The sequence below is a fragment of the Mauremys reevesii genome, linkage group 12 (assembly GCF_016161935.1).
Source record: "Mauremys reevesii isolate NIE-2019 linkage group 12, ASM1616193v1, whole genome shotgun sequence".
In the NCBI taxonomy this organism is placed as follows: domain Eukaryota; kingdom Metazoa; phylum Chordata; order Testudines; family Geoemydidae; genus Mauremys; species Mauremys reevesii.
Window position 1 is genome coordinate 25,141,596 of NC_052634.1, and position 22,258 is coordinate 25,163,853.

Below are 22,258 nucleotides of genomic sequence, written 5' to 3' on the forward strand. Positions count from 1 at the left end.
CCCTGCACTGTTCACCCTGCGTCCTCCCCCACACCCCTAACCCTGTGCCCCACTCTGGCACCCATAACCTCTGCACCCCTAACCCTGTGCTCCCCCCTGCATTCCCTCCAGCACCCCTAACCCCTCCATCCCCAACCTCTGGGGCCCCTAACCCTGCACCCCCTCCAGCACCCTTACGTCCCTCACCCCTAACCCTGTGCCCCCCTCGAACCCTAAACCTCTGACCTCTGGCACCCCTACACCCCCAACCCTGCACTCCCCTCCTGCACCCCTCACCCTGCACCCCTCCTGTCCCTCTAATCCCTGCGCCCCCCGTGGCACCCAACCCCTGATCTCCCTCTGGTGGGCCCAAGCTCTGCACCCCTAACACTGTACCCCCTTCTAGTGGCCCCTACCCCTGCACCCCAACCCCTGCCTCCTCCCACACCCGTAATCCCTGCACTGTGCCCCCTTTTCCCCTAACCCCTGCACCCCCTCCTGTGCCCATTTGGGGAAACTGACCTGGATGCACGGAGTAGCTGGCATTGCTGCTCGCTCCCCCCGCCGCCCCGAACACTGCTCCTCCGCACATCGCTAGGGGGCTGTGAGGGGGGAGCAAGGAGCGACATCAGGGCTCCCTGCATCCAGTCACCTTCCCCACCTGGGCTGCATAAGGGGAGGACAGAGAGCAGCCGCCCAGGTGGAGAAGGTGACCTGGATGTAGGGAGCCCTGATGTTGCTCCTTGCTCCCCCCCCTCACAGCCCCCTAGGGGGGCACGGAGGAACATTGGTGGGAACAGTATCCGCTCATCACCGCTCTGGGCAGCACCCCAAGCAGCACTCCCCTGCCAGCCGGGAGCAGTTTCTGACTTTACACCAGCAGCACACACCTCTCTGCCACTGTACAGCACCGCCCTTGACCATGGTACCCCTGGGCAATTCCCTGGTGGCACCCACCCCTAAGGCTGGCCCTGGCTATGGGCTTCAGAGGGAGTGACCAGACCAGGCGGCCATGGAGAGGTCCAGCCCCTGTTCTCCCCTCCCAGCTTCTAGCAATCAGAGGCCAGGGACATGCTTCCATGCTGATGACAGGTACTGCTCGATAACGATCCCAAGTACAGGGGTGGCTCCAGACCCCAGCATGCCAAACACGTGCTTGGGGCGGCATGCTGCGGGGGGCGCTCTGCTGGTCCCGGGAGGGTGGCAGGCGGCTCCGGTGGACCTCTCGCAGGCATGCCTGCAGAGGGTCTGCTGGTCCCGCGGCTGGGGTGGAGCATCCGCAGGCACGTCTGCGGGAGGTTCACCGGAGCCGCGGGACAGGCGACCGGCAGAGCGACCCCCGTGGCGTGCCACCGTGCTTGGGGTGGTGAAATGGCTAGAGCCGCCCCTGCTAAAGTACATTCATATTCCTCATCTGAGTCAGATGCCACCCACCAAAGATTGATTTTCCTGTCTAGTGCTTCAGGTTCTGTAGTGTTTGCATCAGAGTGTTGCTCTTTGAGGACTTCGGACAACATGTTTCACACCTCGTCCCTCTTGGATTTTGGAAGGCTCTTCAGATTCTTAAACCTTGGGTTGAGCACTGTAGCTATCTCTAGAAATCTCACATTATACCTTCTTTGTGTTTTTTGTCAAATTTGCAGTGAAAGTGTTCTTAAAGTGAACATGTGCTGGGGCATCACCCAAGACTGCCATAAAACGAAATATATGGCAGAATGCGGATAAAACCATGGAGCAGGAGACATACAGTTCTTCATCAAGGTCTTCAGTCACAAATTAACACATTATTTTTTTAATGAGCGTTATCAGCATGGAAGCATGTCATCTGGAAGTATGCTGGCTGAAGTATGAAGGCATATGGATGTTAGCATATCTGGCACGTTAATACCTTGTAATGCTGGCTACAAACGTGCCACGAGAGAGCCTGTTCTCACTTTTAGGTGACGTATACAAGACACGGGCAGCATTATCTCTAGTAAATGTAAACAAACTTGTTTGTCTTAGCGATTGGCTGAACAAGAAGTAGAACTGAGTGGACTTGAAGTTTTACATTGTTTTCTTTTTGAGTGCACTTATGCAACAACAACAAAATCTACCTATGCAAGTTGCACTTTAATGATAAAGAGATTGCACTACAGCACTTTATATTTTACAGTGTAAATATTTGTAATAAAACTATATATAGTGAGCACTGTACACTTCGTATTCTATGTTGTAATTGAAATCAATATAATTGAAAATGTAGAAAATCAAAAAATATAATAAATTTAAATTGATATTCTATTGTTTAATGGTGTGATTAAAACTGAGATTAATCATGATATTTTTAAAGTTAATTGCGTAAGTTAACTGCAATTAATTTACAGCCCTACATTTGAATTTTTCTGTCCCGTGCAGGACAAGCTAGAATATCTGTGTGCAGGGAAAGAGCCTGGGGGGAATTGTACTGGGAAATGATTTCCTGTTCTGACATGTTCCCAGTTGCCCTTTTTGCCCTAACAGGCTGCAGCGCAACATCCATGTTTTGCTCCAACTCATTCCGTTCTCCCAGGGGCCGGGGAAGGGAAATGGCTGCAGTGGAGCCAGTCGAGGGAGGGATGATCAGGGAGTTGCTGGCGGGTTCCCTTGGCGGGGAGAAAGGGCAGTAAATACATAGGGGGTGGGAGCTTCCAGGAAGGTTGGTCTGGGTGGGAGAGGGCAGGAAATCCCCAGGGTGGGGGACAGCGAGTGACAAACCTGCTGGGATTTGTTTACTGTGAGGCTCCAGCATTTCTCAAATGTGGCCACCAGGGGCTTTTATTGTGGCCACAGCCTCCCGGGCTGTAACTGAGGGAGTGCGGTGGGGCTCAGGCTTCAGGCTTCTGCTCTGGGATGGTGGGTGGCAGGCTCAGTCAAGATACATGGAACGTAGGCTGGGTGGGGAGAAGTCTGTGTAACTCATCCAGTTATTGATACACATGTGACTCAAATATTACCAATCTGTGTTCCCCCCCACACACACACACAACCCCCCCCCCCCCAACCAACCATCTCACAAACAGACCCTCAGTCCGGAAAGCATTCATCCCTCATATTGTTAAAAAGATTCAAAGGAAACAGAAGAATCTCAGCTTTTAAAACAATCCTCTAGCAAGACAAAGAAACTCACATCTATAGACTCAGAAAACACTCCCAAGAAATTTTAACAATATGTTGTTATGAAGAAACCAAAGTGATAAAGAGACCTGATTTTTCAACTACTTTAAAAAAATCTTCTCAAATCAGCATCTTTAAAGTGAAACTTTTTTCTGCTTTTTAACCAGACAATTCTCCCCAGAAGGAGAGGCACTGGTCCTGGAGACACTGCAATACCAGGTCAATGCATGGGGTGGACAGAGCAAGCTCCTATTCCATCCCCTTGTTTCAAAAATCAATTTAACATACAGTCCTCAAATAAAGGACCTATCAGATATTAAACTGATAAGAACAGACACTACGCTTTTGATCTTAGCTCCAAGGAGCCGAGAAGCGATGCTGAGAGTTTCGGATGCTAGTGTCGGGGACTGTAACCCCAACAGCGAAGTTCGTTGTCTGACCGCAGAGAGACAGGCAACACCAGCAAGGTCCGATCAAAAGTTCTTTATTGACAAGTGCACGTATCAGTAAAGAACAGCTCGTATCCGAAAAGAACCAGCCCCCTCTTTACAGCTTAGTATTAGCTTATATAGACAGTTTTATTACATCATAGATCATTCACTAGAGCAATCCACCCCCTTTGTCTAACAACTAGAAATTAGACACCTTTTAATATATATGCATGCCTAGTCTCTACAGCATTATATTGTTAATATCTCAACAAGCACCAAAGGTTAGGAATGTGAGGGAGTTAAAACACACCGAACACTAAACCAAGGAGTAAGTCAGAACTGTGAGATGCTTGTGTTTCTTATCAGTACTTGAGACAGTTTGTTTCTCAACATAACACAGCTGGTCCCAGCCCCTTCACTTATCTTACTCTTTCCCAGGGCTTTGTGAGACAATGCTGCTTTTCAGTATTTCACTCTGGGTTTACCCAGAAACCTCTAGATGCTTGACTTCAGGCAGGTTAGCACAACTGGTTTTGTACTACATCTTTATTCAGGCCTAACACTAGGCAGCCGCTCTTCCCCCACTGCTTTCTACTTCAGCACGAGGAGCTCCCAGAGACGCACCAAACACCATTCACGACACTTGATAACTAGGTAACTCGAAGTGATGATCACTTCCCCAAAATGACTCCACTGGAAGAATTCAAAGCAAGAGCCCTTAACACACAATTCTGTTCAAAGACAGAGAAGTCTTTCAGCCTCCTTCCTCTTGCTGGTTTCCCTATATGCTCCTAATTTGCATAAACGCACCCACTGACCTGTGACTAACAATCTCTCACTGTTAACTCTTATGCAAAACAGGCCAAAGAAAGCCTATGCAAGCGCTATCCCGCAGCCCCAATGCTCTTTTCTGCTACTTCTCAAACGTACACACAAGTGTTTGCTCCATACCAGTCCAGTTTCTTGTCTAACCACTGCACACACATGGTATAACCCTACCCTGAGCTGATTCCCGACTTTTGCGCTCAATCCAGGAAAACGAGTATTGAGAGAGAAGCTGTGCAGGGAAGTCTTCCTCAACTTGCACTCCACTCCCCAAGGGCCTTTCGGGCTCTTCTGTGGACTTCAGGTTCCATTTGATTGCCAAGGTTTATGGTGTTATTAATTAGCCATCTCCTAATGCAAGGATGCTACATGTCAGACTAAAGATCGATTTTCCAAAAGAGCTGAGAAACAGAACTAAAGCTGAGCATAAGGTGTACATTTCCATGAGCATCCAGAATCTGACTGTGCCCTGGCAAGTTCAATGCTTCCGAAAGAAAGCAGAAAATAAGGAGCCCGTCAGGGCCCCCTGCTAGCACCCAGATCTAGTCAATCTGCAGGGAAATAAGGAAAAGGCGATGAATAAAGAAGTCAGGAAATAACAAGGAAATGAACAGGTTTCTCTCCAATTTACCATCTTCTCAGCTACCAATCAAAGTTAAATACCTAAAGTCGACCTATCGGCATAAGTACAGGTGGTTGAATGGAAGTTAAAAGGAGCTGCTGTGGCAAGTGTTAGGAGCCTGCAAGCAGCATGCAGATCATTTAAAAATGCTGCAATTAGAGGCTGCGACAAAGTTCCTCCTCTACCTTGGTGGGTCCTGCGCTTATTGGCAGATTTGCTCACCTCAGTGATCTTCCCCTCTGGTAGGGCCCACAGTCTGGGTCAACTCCTCCTGTGTCTGATCAGGAGTTGGGAGGTTTGGGGGGAACCCGGGCCTGCCCTCTACTCCGGGTTCCAGCCCAGGGCCCTGTGGATTGCAGCTGTCTATAGTGCCTCCTGTAACAGCTGCATGACAGCTACAGCTCCCTGGGCTACTTCCCCATGGCCTCCTCCCAACACCTTCTTTATCCTTACCACAGGACCTTCCTCCTGGTGTCTGATAACACTTGTACTCCTTAGTCCTCCAGCAGCTACACCCTCACCCTGTCACTGTCAGCTCCTTGCACCTCTTGCTCCCAGCTCCTCACACGCACACCACAAACTGGAATGAGCTCCTTTTTATCCTGATTAGCTCTGCCTTGATTGGCTGCAGCTGTTGTAATCAGCCTGTCAGGGGTGCTGAAAGCCTGTGAACTGTACCCAGGTGTGTTCACAAGCAGTGTGAAAACGTGCAATTCCCGCTCACACTGCACAGGGGCAGCACAGCTCAGGGGTTCTCTGAAATCACACAATAATGCCGGCTTTGTTCCCACAGCATCTGGAGCTTTGCACAGTGAGACATGGGGGTGCTGCAGCCCCCGCCGCAGCCCTCGGTCCCGCACCTCTGCTTCTCTGCAGGGAACTTGTTATGCCACGAGGGGGAGCAGGGAGACTGTGCAGGAGACCCAGGCCCACACGCTGAGCACTGCAGCTCCAGTGCTGTGTTCAGGATTCATTTCTGCTCTCTGATAAAACTGCTCCAGGCTTCTCTGTCCAACTAATATTCATCCAGGCTCCCTGGCACTGTTAGTATCTGTCCAGAGCTCTCGCCAGCCCTGCCCCAGGAGAGCTGGGCGCTCGCCCTGCTCTAGGAGAGCCAGGCAGGCCCTGAGCACTAGACGGTGACCCTAGGCCAGTGGTGCCAGAACAATCGGTATAGTGGGGGGGGGGGCTGAGCCACTGAACCAACTGTAACCCCTGGGTGTGATGGAAACCACGTCAAGCCAGGGGCTGCTGCAGCCCCCCCCAGTTCCAGCCCCTCTGCCCAGGCAGCTCCCCCAGCCTGACACACACACACAGCCCCTGCACCCGCCCCACCCCAGGGCTCCTCAGCCCAGAGGGGAGCCCCCCAGCTGAGTGGGGAATCAGAACCCTCTGAAATTACCCTGGGACCAGCATGATCTGCCTCCGCCCTGCCCTGCTCCGCATGTATTCGGAGTGAGTCAGTTTCCCTGTCCCAACATGTGTCCTGCCCTGTGTCTCTTCTCCTCCCCAGCTCCTTCCAAACCAGCCCATTTCCCCTGCACCCCGGGCTGGGTCTCTGCCAACCCCTCTTCTCCCCTCCTGCCCCCTATATCTCCCTGCTCCTACAGGTCTATAGGGCTGGATCCCTCCCTCCCCCCTTCTCCCCTCATTTCCTGCCTCTGGGGGGTCAATGGAGATGGGCCTTTCCTCTGCCATCCCCTCTCCTACCCCCCCATATCCCGCTGCCTCTAGGGGTCTATGGGGCTGGGTCTCTCCCCCCTCCATCCCCTCCCCTGCCCCCAATATCCCTCTGGGGCTCTGTGGGGCTGGGGCTCTCTCCCTGCCCCTGTGCTCTCCCCTGCACACGATGTCCTGGGAGTGACTCAGTTTCCCTGGACCAACATTTCACACACCCCACCCCCACCCGACATTTCTCCCTCCACCCCACCCCATTTCTCCTGCACCCCAGGCTGGGTCTCTGCCAATCCCCCTTCTCCCCTCCTGACCCCAAGATCCCCTGCCCCTGCAGGTCTATGGGGCTGGGTCTCTCCCTCCCCCCATCCCCTCATCCCTTCCCCCAATAGCTCCCTGCCCCAGGCTGTCTATGGGGCTGGGTCTCTCCCTGAAGCCCCGCCCCCAGCGCGGGGCTCACAGACAATCCCCGCCCGGCGGCTGTGACGTGCGCTGACGGGCTCACTCCCCGCAGGCAACTCCTTCACTCGAGACCAAAACGACAGAAGGTGTCACGTGTCCATGGGCGGGGCTATGCAGATGAGCAGTGTCTGGCGGCAGGACGGGGAGCAGCGAGAGGAACCGAAGGAGCCCGGCGGAGAGAATTCTCTGCGTGCGGACAGAATCCGGTGTGGGGAGTTCGTGCTGTGGGTGTCTGCACCGGAGTCACTTCGGGGCAGTGATTGCCACTGAGCTGCATAGTGACCAAAGCCGTGTGAATGGGGTGTGGTGCCTGGCGGGGAGCAGCTCCTGGTGAAAAGAAAGCAGCAGATCCTGTCCTAGCAGTGGTTTGTGGGGGTGTGGGGGTTTCTTTGCAACCATGAGTGGGATTGTTGTGGGTGCAACTAGACCCCCCCTTCTCTGGTGGGGCGGGGCTTCTACTGTCTGCCTGGGGGAGGGGGAGGTCCATGATGTCACAGCCCATGGTAGAGGGGAGGTTGAATCATGTTTCTGAAGTGGGAGAGCAACTTCCCCTGCTCCCACTCACTCTCCACTAGGGGGCTGGGCTGGGATCTTTAGGGAGGGAAGCACAGGTAAAAACAGTCTCCCCTATGGAACCCAGGAGTCCTGGCTCCCAGTCCCCCTGCTCTAGACCCCCTCCACTCCCTGGGCCAGGGATAGAACCCAGGGGTCCTGGTGCCCAGCCCCCTCCCTGCTCTGACCACTCAACCCCACTCCCCTCCCAGGGTGGTGCAGGGGTCACTGGGTCTGTGTCCCAGCTCTGCTAAGGGCCGTGACTGATTTTCCCAAAGTGCTTCCGTCTGAATCCAGCACATCAGCCCCTACCCCCGCCCAGTCACTGCCCACCCCCGTGTGTGGGCACCAGCACTGTGCCGGGTCGTAATGGGAAATTGTCCAAGCTGGCCCAGGAGAGACGTGTGTGTCCCTGCTGCCCCCTGCTGGTGGGGCTGAGCCCGGCTCTGTGTGTGCGTGTGTGTGTGTGTGTGTGTGGTGGCTTTGCAGGATATTGTATCCTGCAGCAAGTGACACACACACACACATTGACGCACAAAGGGACTCTCAGTCCCAAGAACACTCACACACAACACACCCAGAGGGGCATGCTAGCCCAACCCCCAAAGAGAGAAACAATCACACCCCCAGCCACACTCACAATCACACACACACACACCAGAATATTCACAATTGTGCTCAGAGACACGACCGCACACAGTTCACTCCCACTGCTCCCAACACAAGGACCTCCTGCCCTAGATAGCGTGTGCCGAGGCCTGTGGAACTCACTGCCACTGGACAGCTACCAATGAGAATGGACCTTTCCAGGAGACCAATAGACATGGCCGTGGCAACAGAGGGGGCTGGGCTCCCAGGGTCTGACCCGGGCTGAGACTGGTTCTGACCTAGTGGGGTCTATCCAGCAGGGGCAGCGTGACCCACACACAGACCCACCAGAAGCGCCTTTCTTAGCGGGTCTCCCAGGCCATCCCCCACCCTGCCCCGGGTTGGGTAACAAACGGGCAGCACAGGACTCTGGGCCGTGTCTCAGCCCGGCCCAAGCCCCTCACTCCCACACGCTGGTGAGTTGGGTAACTGCCAAGGGATTGCACAAGAGAGAGTCAGAGCCAGAGAGAGAACCCAGGAATCCTGGCTCCCCCCCGACACACACTCTAACCACTGGCTCCCACTCCCCTCCCAGGGCTGGAGATAGAACCCAGGAATTCTGACCACCAACCCCCCTCCCCCGTTCTGACCACTAGACCCCACACTCCCCTTTTAGATTTTAGTCTCGCTGCCTCTTCTATCCACCCACCCCACCTGTCCATCCCTTTGCTGCAGGTTTCTGGGGTGTCACCCCTGCTTTGCGCTCCCCCAGTGCAGCCCAAGGCTTTTCCTCCCCCAACCACACATCCTCTCCCCATTCGTGCTGGATCATCTGCTTGGCCCCCTGTCCCCTCTCGGGGTGCGCTGTGCGGCGTGGCTGGGGATTGTGCACTGGCCCAGCACCAGGCAACACAGAACGGACACCACATGCCCTGCCCCACCTGAGCTGCTCTCCAGGTGCATCGGAGCCCAGTGCCCCGCACCTGGGCCCTCCTGCCCCACAGGGGGTGAGCTGCAGCCCCCACCACACTCTGCAGAGGGGAGAAGGGTCAGGCCAGCCAGCCCTTGTAAGATGGGGAAATCACCACCGGGGTCAACGGTATGGGGGCTGTGACATACAGAGAAACGGTTGTTGCACCGGCAGAGGGCAGCTGAGCATTCGCACACACATACACACACACACAATTGCAAACATACACGAACACATGCATGAATCCAGCCACACACACACACAATTGCTAATATACACAAACACCCACATAAATCCAGCCAACATCAACACAACTACTAACAGATGCAAACACATGCACAAATCCAGCCACATGAACACACACACATTTGCACAGCCACAAACACAACCCCCAGAGCTGTAATAACACCCCCCCACACACAAAACCCTTGCAGAAAACCACACAAACACATGCAGAAATCAATTCATCCATCCACCCACCCACACATACACCATCCCCATTCTGTGCACACACCTTGGGTCACTGTGACACTGAAGACTTCAGTTGGATGGGGGGCCCAGCACCATGTGTCTTTCCAAGCAAGGTTGAGCAATTCCCCCTCTGTGGCCTCATGCAGGTGATGGCTGATTCCCCCCAACTTACAGCCAGTGGTGAGCTCCAGCCAGTTCACACCCATTCACAAGAACAGGTTGTTAAATTTAGAAGCTTTTTTAGAACCGATGGTTCCAGGACAACCGGTTCTAAAAAGCTTTTAAATTTAACAAAGGCTCAGGCAGCTGTCTGCCTGGCCCCAGCTCACCTCCCTCTCTCCCCTGAATGCTCCGCCTTCCTTCTTCTCTGCTTCCCCTGCTTCCCGCAAATCAAATGTTCACGGGAAGCCAGAAAAAAGCAGCAGGCAGGTAAGCTGGGTGCGGGAGCGGCATGGCTCCTTCTGGCCCTGGCCAAGTGCCCCAGCCCGGTCCCAGCCGAGCACCCCCAGCTTGGGCCTGGCCCGGGGAGTCGGACCCCTCCGCTCCGGCCCCGGTGCCGGCGGAACGGCTCTGGCCCCAGTGCCGGCCCGGCCCAGGGAGTTGGGCCCCCCAGGGCCGGTTGAGGTCCCGGCGGAGTGGACCCGGTCCCAGCCCCAGGCAGTGTAGTAAGGGGGCAGGGAGCAGGGAGGGGGTATTTGGTTGGTTGTGGAGGGGTGGATAGGGGTCAGGGCGGTCAGAGGGCAGGGAACAGGGGGATTGAATGGGGGCAAGGATCCCGGGGGCAATCAGGAAGGAGCAGGGGTTGGATGAGGTGGTGGGGGCACTCAGGGACAGAGAGAAGGGGTGGTTGGATGGGGCAGGGGTCCCGGGGGGCCATCAAGAATGAGAGGAGGGGTTGGATGGGGCTGCAAATGGCAGTCAGGGGCCAGGGAAAGGGGGGCATGGGTCAGGGGTACTGGGGGGGTGTCCAAAACATGGGGGGTTGGATGGGGCATGACCTCCCGGGGGGCACGACCCCCTCGTGAGGTGAGAAGGAGGGAACCGGTTGTTAATATTTTGGCAGCTCATCACTGCTTACAGCATAGTGACAACCATACTACACAATTCTCATAACTTCATATGCATGAATGGTATACATCTATGGGTAGAGAAATGACTTTCAGCAGATCATATCCCTTCCCCTGATACCTTACAAGTCATGCTCTATATGTAAGATCACGATTATATGAAAATGAGGAATATGGGGGTTACAGCCGCTCCCCCAAAGGTCTAGAATGTCACACTAAGATTCTATTTTCATTTACGTAACCAGCTTTGACCTCTCTGCCAAACACTTATAATCACTTACAATCTATCTTTCTGTAGTTAATAAACTTATTTTAATGTTTTATACTTACTTGTGAAATTGTCCAAAGTGCTTGGGAAAGCTGCTCAGATTAAAAAGGCTGGTGCATGTTCACTTTCTTTTTGAGGAAGTGGCGAATTAATTAATGAGCTTGCACTTTTCAAGAGGTTTTGAGCAGTGTAAGATGGTACATTTCTGAGGTGCAAGGCTCAGGGCTGGGGAGATATGCTGGTGTCTCTCTATGTATAATTGAGGAGCTGCTTATAGAGCATTCATGCAACTTAGTTGGGTGCATTGCTGCATGTTGGTGGCTGAGTGATCACAGCACATGGAGGGGGTTTTGTTGCTTGTCACTAGTGCAGCATTGTAAGACACAGCCCAGGCTGGAGAGATAAAAGGACAGAGCAGTTCCACAGTTTGGGATTGTACCCCACGGATCCCACCACACAGAGATCCTGCTGTGACCAGCCGTGGTAATACTGTGCTTAGTGCTCTGCCTTGTAGCTTCAACAGCTGCACATGCAAGATGAGTTACAGTGACCTTGACCTTGTTTCCATGTTTATCCAAAGCCTCCTTTTGACAGTTGTCAGCAAAAAGCCCCGTTTCTTTTGCAAGCATTTGTATGGCTAGCCAGAGTCGGGCTTCTCCGTTAACAAAAAAGATTGACCAAAAGGGGACAAGAGGAGGCACGTTCAGCAAGGCAGCACTGGATGCTGGATCCTGAATCTGCTCTTTATCCAGCAGCTCTCTTGGCAAGCTCTGCCATGGTGCCACGCTCTGGGACTTCCCCCCTAACTGCTCCATTTTTCATCAACAATAACATGAAAAGTGAAAGGACAGTCATTCTCCATTTCCTGCAAGCCCTGCAGAGAACCCTCTAGAAGGGGCTCTGTGCACAGATATCCCCAGCGAATTGCATGGCCGCACAACACAGGGTCTCCTGTCACAGCAAATTGCAGCAGAAGCAACCTCCTTGCCAATGCCAATAGCCTTTTCATCAACACCAGACTGAGGATTTGATTCTCTCCAATGCTCCGTTGGAAAGAAACCTTTTCCTTCACAAGCAATTACTTGGATTGTCAAGAGAGGTCTCTTCTGTTTCCTAGGAAGACACAGGAAAATGTGAGCAGAGGAGACAAAAGCAATAGAACAAGGCACCACTGGGAGTTAAACCTGGGATTTCCTGTTTACTAGACAGGTGATTTAGCCAGCTAAGCCATGGTGCCTTCCCCAAGGGAGTGTTTGCAACCACTACACTTGATGGTCCAAGACTACACCTTCAAATTCCAAAGTAAAAATGTTGCTCATTTCCATCAAGACTTGCAGACCTTGAGCAGGCTGGCTCATTGCACAGAAAGCCACAGCTGAGCTGACAGAGGGCTTCTAACATGTGCTTCTCCCACAAGCTGCTGTGATCAGATACTGATTAGTGCTCTGTGTTTCAGTCACAGCAGCTTCAGCTCAACTCTGAGTCATGGTAACCTTTCCATCAGCTCCATACTTACTATTTAACACTTTCTAAGACTTACCTGCAAGGAAGGGTCTCTGTGTCTTGAACAAGCACTTACAAGGATTGTGCAGTGAGGTCTTTTCTTTTCATGAGAAGAAATAAAAGAAAGGAGCCTGACAGAAAAGCCAGGTTCAGCAAGGAAGAACTGGCAGGCCAAGCCAGGATCTCCTGGTGAGTAGGAAGGTGCTTCAGCCAGCTCTGCCCAAAGGCCAATATCCAGAGGCCACTTCCCACAGAGTCCAGTTATGGTTACAGACCCATCCTGAAATTAGAGCAGGATATTTTAAAGCTTATTCTCACAGTAAAGTAACACAATTCAGCCATGTCGGCACAGAGGAGAAAGCACTCCATCATTTCATAGTTATTGCTACTGATCTCACTGATAATCTTCCTGTTCTCAGGGCTGCTCCCAGAACTTTAGGGAGTTTTTCCTCTTCTCCCTTCCAGCTGTGGTGACGGGACTGCAGCAGCTCCCCAGGGCCAGCTTTGCTCTTTCATTTACATCCTTCTCTTCTTTGGCTGAAGCTGTGTTTGCCACCAGTTTAATCTGTAACTGAGACCTCAGGTACCAGCAGCTAGTTACAAAGGCTCAATTCCCATTGCTATCAGTGGGAGGTTATCCAGGGCTGCAGGATTTGGCCCATGGACAGTCAAGGTGCTACAGCAGCTACATTCTTACGTGGTGAGTCCTGCAGCCTATTACCAAACTGCTCTGCCATAGTCTGCAGGGGGCCTGACTTTTTGAGAATCTGGCAGAAGAGAGACCCTGGAGCAGAGAAGGAAAATGTCCTCAGCAGTCACAGCTGGCAGGAGCAGCAAAGACTGAGTATCAGACACACTTTTTCACCAGGACAATAAATGTGCACAACCCCCTGATATATTGTCAATTCACGCCCACACCCAAGGAAGCCCTATTCTGCTCTATTACACTCTCATGGGATGAGAGGGAAGATCCTCTCATGGGTAAATAACTGGTTACAAGGTAGGAATAAATGGTCAGTTTTCAAAATGCAGAGAGGTCAATAGTGGTGCCCCCCAGGGGGTCTGGGACAAGTGATATTCAACATATTCATAAATGATCTGGAAAAAGGGGCAAACAGAGAGGTGGCTAAATTTGCAGATGATCCAAAACTACTCAGGAAAGTTAAGTCCAAAGCAGCCTGCGAAGAGTTACAGAAAGAGCTCACAAAACTGGGTGAAAGGGCAACAAAATGGCAGATTTGTTGATAAATGCAAAGTGATGCACATTGGAAAACATAATCCCAACTACACATATAAAATGTCAAGGCCAAAAATAGTTGTTGCCACTCAAGTGAGGGATTTTGGAGTCACTGGGGATAGTTCTCTGTAAACATCCACTCAGTGTGCAACGACGGGCAAAAAAGCAAAGAGAATCTTGGGAATCATTAAGAAAGGGATAGAGAATAAGACAGAAAATATCATATTGCTTATGGCCGACCACATGCATTGGCCTCCCCTCAGGCAGGGGACTTATAGGCCCTTCTGCCAGTTGGTGTTGGCAGCAGCAAGGGCTGGGTTCAATGTCTAGGGGAGGAAAGCAGCAGAGAGGGAGGAGGAGAGAGAGTCCCAAGAGCAGAGTGCAAACCAACCAGCTGAGGGTCTCACAGGAGTCCTGAAATAACAGTAGCTCCAGGTCCCATCAGGGCCGCCCAGATGGTGGAGTAAGTGGGGCAATTTGCCCTGGTCCCCGCAGGGGCCCCCACAAGAGTTTTTTGGGGCTCCTGGAGCGGGGTCCTTCACTAACTCCGGGAGCTCTGGAAAACTCTCGTGGGGTCCGGGCCTCCAGAGATTCTTCCACTCTGGGTCTTCGGCGGCAATTCGGCGGCAGGGGGTCCTTCATGAATGAAAAGTGACTTCATTGAAGTGTTGAAGTGCCTTAATGGAGAGAAAAGATTGTTATGAAAGGGCTCTTTAATCTCGCAGAGAAAGGCATAACAAGACCCAATGGCTGGAAGGTGAAAAGAGACAAATTCATATTACAACTAAGGCACAAATATTCAACAGCGAGGATGATTCACCACAGGAACAAGCTACCAAGGAAAGTGGTGGATTCTCCATCTCTTGATGTCATTTAATGAAGACTAGCTGCCTTTCTGGAATGTGTTTGCCCCAAAAGTAGCTATTGTGTCATACAGGAGGCCTGTGATATGCAGGGGGTCAGATTAGATGCTCTAATGGTCTCTTCTGGCCATAAAGTCAACTAATTTCTGAAAAACTGAGTGTGGCATTGGGAGCAGCATCTGATGTTTTCCTGTCTAGCCGGCTTGCTGCCTAGAACGAACGCTCCTTGAGTGGGGTGATCCACAGGGAGTAGCTCAAACCTCCAAAGTGCCTGGCCAGGGGCAGGACATTAGCACAGCAAGGGAGGGGTGTGGCAGTGACATCACAAAGGCCTTTTGCAGGACCTCAGACTATTGGTCAAAGGTGGTGGGGAGGTGGTGACCTCACAGAGAGATGCTGACATCAGCCAGGCAGGACGGGGCGAGAGGCCAGGGAAACCTCAGAGACCCCTGTGGCTTTGCTTCAGCAAGTCTCCTTCTCCAGGTCTCTCTTTGAGGACTGAGAGAGTATTCGGGTTCACGTACGTGAGTGCCAGGAGGAACCTCTTTCGAGTTTCCTTCTTCCCTTTTAGTGATTTTACTAGAAAACAGACGTCTCTGTTTAGAAGGTAAGAGCCTCCTCGAGGGAAGGGGTGTCATGGGGGCATCACAGTTCGGATGCCGGTGGCCCCCCCCCCCACAATGTATGGAAGTTCCCGGAGAGCAGCATCCACGGCAGTGATTTGCTCCTGGCTGCTGGAGCAGAGCAGCAGCCTCAGCTGTGAGAACTTCCCAGAGCGATGAAAGGGGAGGGGCCCATGGCTCTGCAGCAGAAATGCAGGGCAGGCGAGTTCACGGCGGGCATTGTGGGATACTGGAGGAGACCAGTTATGGTGATATAATGAACAGCAGCGTCTACTCTGTCACTTTAAGTTTGCTGCAAAAAGCTCTAGACCTCTCCTCGAAGTCGTTTTATTTTGTCACCAAAACAGGGCAGTTTTGTCGACAGACGTGGCATTGCAGTGTGTACACCAGCCACAAGCTGCCGACTGAGGGAGCGTTGTGTGTTTTTCACACACCTGAGCAATATAATTCTGCTGAAACAACTTTGTAGTGCAGACCTGCCCAAAGATTGACTCACACACACATTGCAAGGAAAACCTCACCTGCTCCTCTGCTTTGCAGAATCCAAACACAAGCAAAGCTTGTCAGGCCCCTGTAAAGATGGCAGGAGTCAGGTGTGGGGAGGGCCGGCTCTGGCTTTTTTGCCGCCCCAAGCAAAAAAAAATGGGGTGCGGCCACCGGAGCAACAAAACAGGGGGGAAAAACGGCACGGGTGGAGCGGCAAAGCGGGGGTGTGGGGGGGGATACAGCGCAGCTGAAGCGGCAAAGCGGGGGGACATGACGTGGCTGGAGTGGCAAAGTGGCGGAAGACAACACAAAAACGGTGGGGCTGGAGCAGCAAAGCTGGGGGAGGGACACGGCACAGCTGGAGCAGCAAAGTGGGGCGGGGACAACACAAAAACGGTGGGGCTGGAGCAGCAAAGCAGGGTGGTGGGGAAAAACAACGGTGCGGCCGGCAAAGCAGGGAAAAAAAAAACCCACAGGGTGGCTGGAGCCAGGGGACTCCCTGTGCTGCAGAGTGCGCGCCTGGTCTAGTGGGGGGGGGAAGGGGAGGAAGCGGGGGGGAGAGAGAAGGGGGGGCAGGCAGCGCTTCAGCGGGACACTCACCACGCGGCCCCGACCACCGCGCCGCCTGGCACCCTCACTCCTTCTCTAGACTAACCAGTCCTAATATACTGTAACATGGTTATATTCCACCTCCTTCACTGGTTACACCCAACAAAATGAATTATACAGCAGACAGAAACAATCACAGACCCAGACAGAGACCATGCAAATAAACATACAAAACAATACAGAAGGGAGGATTTCACAACTACATCTATACAGACATAAGGGTTTTCCAGCTGCGTCTATTGATAAGTGAGTTCTTGCCAGACAGGATGCTACCAAACTAAGTTTCCCTTTCTCTGGAGGTGATGGAATATCAGGACAGGATTGTATTCCTAACAGCCCCATCGCACCTTATTTCAATGTGACTAGTTGGGAATGTGAGGATGTGACCATACACTTCCCACCTTATGGCTGCCTTTGCTGCTTAGCTGAAGAACCAGGCCTCAGACTGTCACAGTAAGAGAAGGCCATTACACAGACAGACAGTGATTTTTTAATCTTTCTCTTATATCTTTATAACTAGCTAAGTGATAAAAATACACCTAAATTCTTAAAGTACAGGCCTTTGCAGACTGGCCTGAATCTCTGTATCCTAACAGTCCTTGAGGTCAGGCAGCCTCTGGGTAAGGGGGTGGGGACTCAGATCCTCCCGCTGGCCAATTCCACCAGGGTTGTGTATAAACCAGGGAAGTTTGCCACAATAGCCAGACCAGATGCCCCCTGTACACTTGTACTCTGTCCTCATTGCTTCTCTGTCTCTCTTCCCCCCATCTCTGCTGCTCCCCCTCTGGGCTTTCTCAGCACCTGGCCCCACAGCGCTTCCTGCCAGCCAGAGACTGCACTTTCTACACCTGCAGCTGTGGCCTTTCTCCTGCTTGCTAAGGAAAGGAACCTTTCCAGGAAATGGCCATGGCTTCTGGGAATCCCTGTGTGTCTGTGAACAGAGTTTGGCTCCTGGCACACCAGGCAACTTAAAAGCTGAGCACCCAGACAGGGGCTTGAACTTTGGATTCTCAGATTAAGAGCCTGATGCTCTAGCAACTGAGCTACCTGGACTTGTTGGGAAACATCTTCACCATTCACCACAAGAGTGAGCAGAGAGGCAAAAAAAGTCCCAGGAACCCCTCCTCTTTTTCTGCACAGCCACTGCCTGTCAGCAGGATTCCTCCTCCTCCTCAGGGAGACTAAATCTCTGTGCCTAGACAGCCGGTCCATCCGCTGCACCCCAATCCCCCATGCCCGAGCCTCCCTGCCAAAGCCCTGCACCTGGCCCCATACAATTAAGTCTCACGTGTCGCTGGGAACTTAACTTCTTGTGCCCAGAGAGTCTCGGCCACCTCAGCAGATGACCTGAGAAACACAGTGTCCGGCTTTTCCAAAGAAGTGTTTAGATCCCCTCATCATGTGGCCTAAAGGATAAGGCATCTCCCTGTGGATCAGATGATTCAGGATTTGAGTCCCCTCATGGTTGTGCTCACTTTGTGCTGAACGTCCTGCTCCCTTCAGGGCTGGAACCTCTTCTTGGCAGCTCAGGCCAATGCTCTGGCTTCAGTTAGAGCCCCAGGAAGGAGTTGGGGGTTGGGTGTCACAAAGGCTGGGGCATGAGCCCCAGGTGCTTCCAGCCTCGCCTTTGCCCTTCCTGACTTGCCAAAGAAACTGGGCAGCTCCACTGCCAAAGTGAGCACCTGGAGTGGGAACCATAAGAGGCCCCACCAGGGGCCGGGTCCTGCTTTCCTACCCTCTTCTGATGTTGGCCACAGAGCATCAGCAGCCGCCCTGCATGCTGGTCTGTGGGTGGCCTTCAGTGGGGTTCAGCACAGCAGGGAGCAGGCTGGCCCTGTGGCTGTCTGCTGGCCACACATAGGCATGGTCCTCTCCTCCTCTTGCCCTGGCCTCTGTGGCTTTTAAGCCTTCCCTTGGAGCTGTCAGCACCAGCCGCCTCTGCTCTAGGTGCCCAGAGGAGGAGAGGTGCCGGACTCCCACCTGCCCAGCCCTGCTTCCTTCAAGCACAGTGGCAAGTGCCAGACTTGTGGGCACCAGGTGAAGCCGTGAGAATCCCAACCCTCAGGTGTCAGTTCTAGAGCCCTGACCCATCCAGCAGGAGGGGAAAAAATGGCTCTTGCAGAGCTGTATACAGGGAAGTGGAGCAGTGTGAGCTCCACGGCTTTACCACAAGGTCCCAGTGAGATTTGAACTCAAATTGCAGGATTCAGAGTCCTGAGTGCTGCCCATTACACCATGGGACCAGCTCATGCTGCCTTCTCTGCCCATTGGTGACCCTCACGGGGCTGGCTCATGTAAGGGACTGTTGACCCCTTACTAAAGCTTACTGGGGGGTTGGTTGCCTAGTTCCCAGTCCCAGTAGAAGGGGGAAGGGCCAATGGGAAATCAGGCCCCTGAGACTGACAGTCCCCAGGGGCAATGGGGAGAGGCCAAAGCTCCAAGTTAGCCGCACCGACAGGCCAGGCAGTGTAATGAGGGAGTCACCAGGCCAGGGGGTCCCATCCTCCGTGGGAGCTGGAACTGCCTGGGCCAGAGTGGGCAGAGCTAAGGAGAGAGCAGGAGCCCGAGAAGAGCCGGGGAGCAGAGCTGCGCAGGTGTAGTGCCAGAAACTACTCCCTGTAGGACTTTGCTACCTGGAGCAGTTACTGAGACCTGAGGTTGTTCTTATTTGCTGACTTGTCCAAATTGGCTAAAACTTGACAGTGGTGGGGGATGGAAGCATAAAGGCTTCGTCCTCCAAACGACCCTGCCTGGTGTCCATCTGTATCTATTACCTCTTAACACAGGATTGTAAAAAATAGAGTGAGGTCATTTAAACATCATTTATTTTGCAGCTTCATTTACTGTGCTAACAATGTAGCATCCTGACACCGATACTTCTGCCCATGTGCCCTGTGGGTTGGATTCATTTTAGTGGGATGTGGGACATGTGCAGGATAATTTAAACTCTTAATTTCCTTATGGTTTCCCTGCAATATACTTCTCTGCTGGTGCGATTTCTGACCATTGCACGTCTATTGTATTTATTACAATAGCACAAGTAAGTCACACAGGTGACATAGTCTAGGGGCTTGGCTACACTTGCAAGTTAGAGCGCATTAAAGCAGCCCCGGGTGCCCTAACGCCTGAGGTGTCCACACTGGCAAGGCACATGGAGCACCTGGGCTCTGCAGGTGGAGCGCTCCTGGTAATCCACCTCCATGAGAAGCATAAAGCTCACTGAGCCCTGCTGAAATGCCCTGGCATCACTGTGAGTGCGGATCTCCCTCAGCCTCCCCCGCAATGCTGGTCAGTTGTATTGTCACTGTGATAGTCAGTGCTTCCCTTCAGGGCCGGCCCTAGAGGGGTGCAGGGCCCAGGACAAATCCTCCCTTTTCTGCCCTGTCCCCACTCCACCCCTTCCCCCAAGCTCCCACCCCTGTCCCCTCTATTCCCATCCTGCACCTTCCTGCCCCATTCCTCTCCCTCCCCAACCTCTTCCCGTCCCTGCTCCTCCCCCTCCCCGCCCAGCGCCCCCTGCACCCCACTGAACAGCTGATCACTGGCAGGCGGGAGGTGCTGAAGGGGAAGAGGAGGAGCTTGTCACCAAGGCCTGTAGTGGGGCGGGGGAGGGAGGAGCTGGTTGCCAGTGGGCGCTGAGCACCTATTTTTCCTCTGTTGGTTCTGCAGCCCCGTAGCTCCCATGGAGTCACTGACTTGGCTCCTTTCACACTCTAGAGAGAGGAGCAGAACCAGGGCTATGGCTGATCTATGGGGCACCAGGTGAGTGGCAGAGGCTTTAGGTGCTGAGAGTTTGCCCGACCCCTCAGGGACACAGTGTGAGGGGGTGTCCCAGGGATCTCGATGAAAGGAGCAGAACAGGATTTGCTTGGGGTGGGGAGAGAATTGAGAGTGTCTCAGGGGGTTGTACAGAGATATTGCCCGGGTGAGGGATTGGCTAAAACACAGGCCTCGCTGTGAGCAGGATTTGAACCTGCGCAGGGGAACCCTATTAGATTCCGACTCCAACACCTTAACCACTCGGCCATCACAGCTGTGAGCACAAAACTGCCCCAATGCCAGAGAAACTGGTAAAGAATCACAATGCCCAGGTGTGAAGTCATCTGAACTACAGAATTCCCACCACAAACCTGGCTCCCAAAGCACAGGGGGGATTGGGGGTTTGTTCTCTTTGCTTAGCCATGTGCAGTTGCACAGAGAGCGCGTTTAAAAGTCTCCCGTCCCACAGAGCAGGAATGGGAAATGATTCTCAACTTGAAGCCTGACGTAGGGTGACCAGACGTCTTGATTTTATCGGGACTGTCCCAATATTTGCTCTCCCCCCGACACACATTCTAACCACTGGCCCCCACACCCCTCCCAGGGCTGGAGATAGAACCCAGGAATTCTGACCACCAACCCCCCTCCCCTGCTCTGACCACCAGACCCCACACTCCCCTTTTAGATTTTAGGCTCACTGCCTCTTCTATCCATGCACCCCACCTGTCCATCCCTTTGCTGCAGCTTTTTAGGGTGTCACCCTTGCTCTGCACTCCCCCAGTGCAGCCCAAGGCTTTTCCTCCTTCCAACCACACATCCTCTCCCCACACAGAGTGGATTAAGCACATCTTCAGTGGGGGTTTGGCAAGGCAGGGACAGGGGCGGCTCTAGGCATTTTACTGCCCCAAGCACAGCAGGCAGGCTGCCTTCGGCAGCTTGCCAAGTCGCAGGACCAGCGGACCCTCTGCAGGCAAGCCGCAGAAGGCAACGCTGCCTGCGGCCCTTGCAGCGACCAGCAGAGTGCCCGCAGTGGCTTTCCGCCCCAAGCACGCGCTTGGCGTGCTGGGGCCTGGAGCCACCCCTGGGCAGGGAGCAGGCTGGCTGGGTGTCTTTGTGGCTGTCTGCTGGCCACACATAGGCATAGTTCTCCCCTCCTCTGGCCCTGCCCTTGGTTGCTCTGTGGCTTTTAAGCCTTCCCTTGGAGCCGTCAGCACCAGCCACCTCTGCTCCAGGTGCCCGGAGGAGGAGAGGTGCTGGGCTCCCGCCTGGGACTCTTCCTCCCTCCTGCCTAGCCCTGACTATGAAGCCTGGCCCTGGCCCTCCTTCCTTTAAATGCCATGTGGACAAGAGGTAACGTGTCGCTGCAAGTGAAATGGCCAAACTTGTGGGCCTCATGTGAAGCAGCAAGAATCCCAACCACCTGGTCAAACCACAGGCAACAGGGTAACACGTTCTAGAGCCCCAACCCATTGTGGCCATCACAACCCAAGACCTGGCTCCAGTGGGTGAGTCACCCAGCTGGAGGGGGGAAGACTGGGTCTTGCACAGCTGGAGACAGGAAAGTTGAGCACTGGGAGCTCCAGGGCTTCACCACAAGGTCCCACTGAGATTTGAACTCAGATTGCAGGATTCAGAGTCCTGAGTGCTGCCCCTTACACCATGGGACCAGCTCATGTTGCCTTCTCTGCACATCAGTGACCCTCACGGAGCTGGCTTGTGTAAGGGACTGTTGGCCCCTTACTAAAACTTAGTGTGTGTGTGGGGGGGGGGGGGTTGGTTGGCTAGTTCCCAGCACCAATAGAAGGGGGAAGGGCCAATGGGAAATCAGGACCCTGAGACTGACAGTCCCCAGGGGCAATGGGGAGAGGCCAAAGCTCCATGTTAGCCGGACTGACAGGCCAGGCAGTGTAATGAGGGAGTCACCAGGCCAGGGGGTCCCATCCTCCGTGGGAGCTGGAACTGCCTGGGCCAGAGTGGGGCGGAGCTAAGGAGAGAGCAGGAGCCCGAGAAGAGCCGGGGAGCAGAGCTGCACCAGCCAGGGAGAACCAGAGCAGATCTGTGCTGTGAGCTGAGCCACAGCAGCACGAGCTGTAGAAGCTGCCCAGGGCGCAGATCTGTGCTGGGAGAAGAGCTG

At 53.5% G+C, this 22,258-nt stretch overlaps 3 non-coding genes across 3 annotated transcripts; all 3 read right to left on the reverse strand.

Annotated features, from left to right (window-relative positions):
• Positions 1 to 3,296: 3,296 nt before the first annotated feature.
• On the reverse strand, positions 3,297 to 3,491 carry LOC120376347. The gene has a single exon (XR_005587232.1). It is a non-coding gene; the product is annotated as a U2 spliceosomal RNA (small nuclear RNA).
• Positions 3,492 to 20,317: 16,826 nt separating this feature from the next.
• TRNAP-CGG lies at positions 20,318 to 20,399 on the reverse strand. The gene has a single exon. It is a non-coding gene; the product is annotated as a tRNA-Pro (tRNA).
• Positions 20,400 to 21,719: 1,320 nt separating this feature from the next.
• On the reverse strand, positions 21,720 to 21,791 carry TRNAQ-CUG. Its single transcript has one exon. It is a non-coding gene; the product is annotated as a tRNA-Gln (tRNA).
• Positions 21,792 to 22,258: the final 467 nt, after the last annotated feature.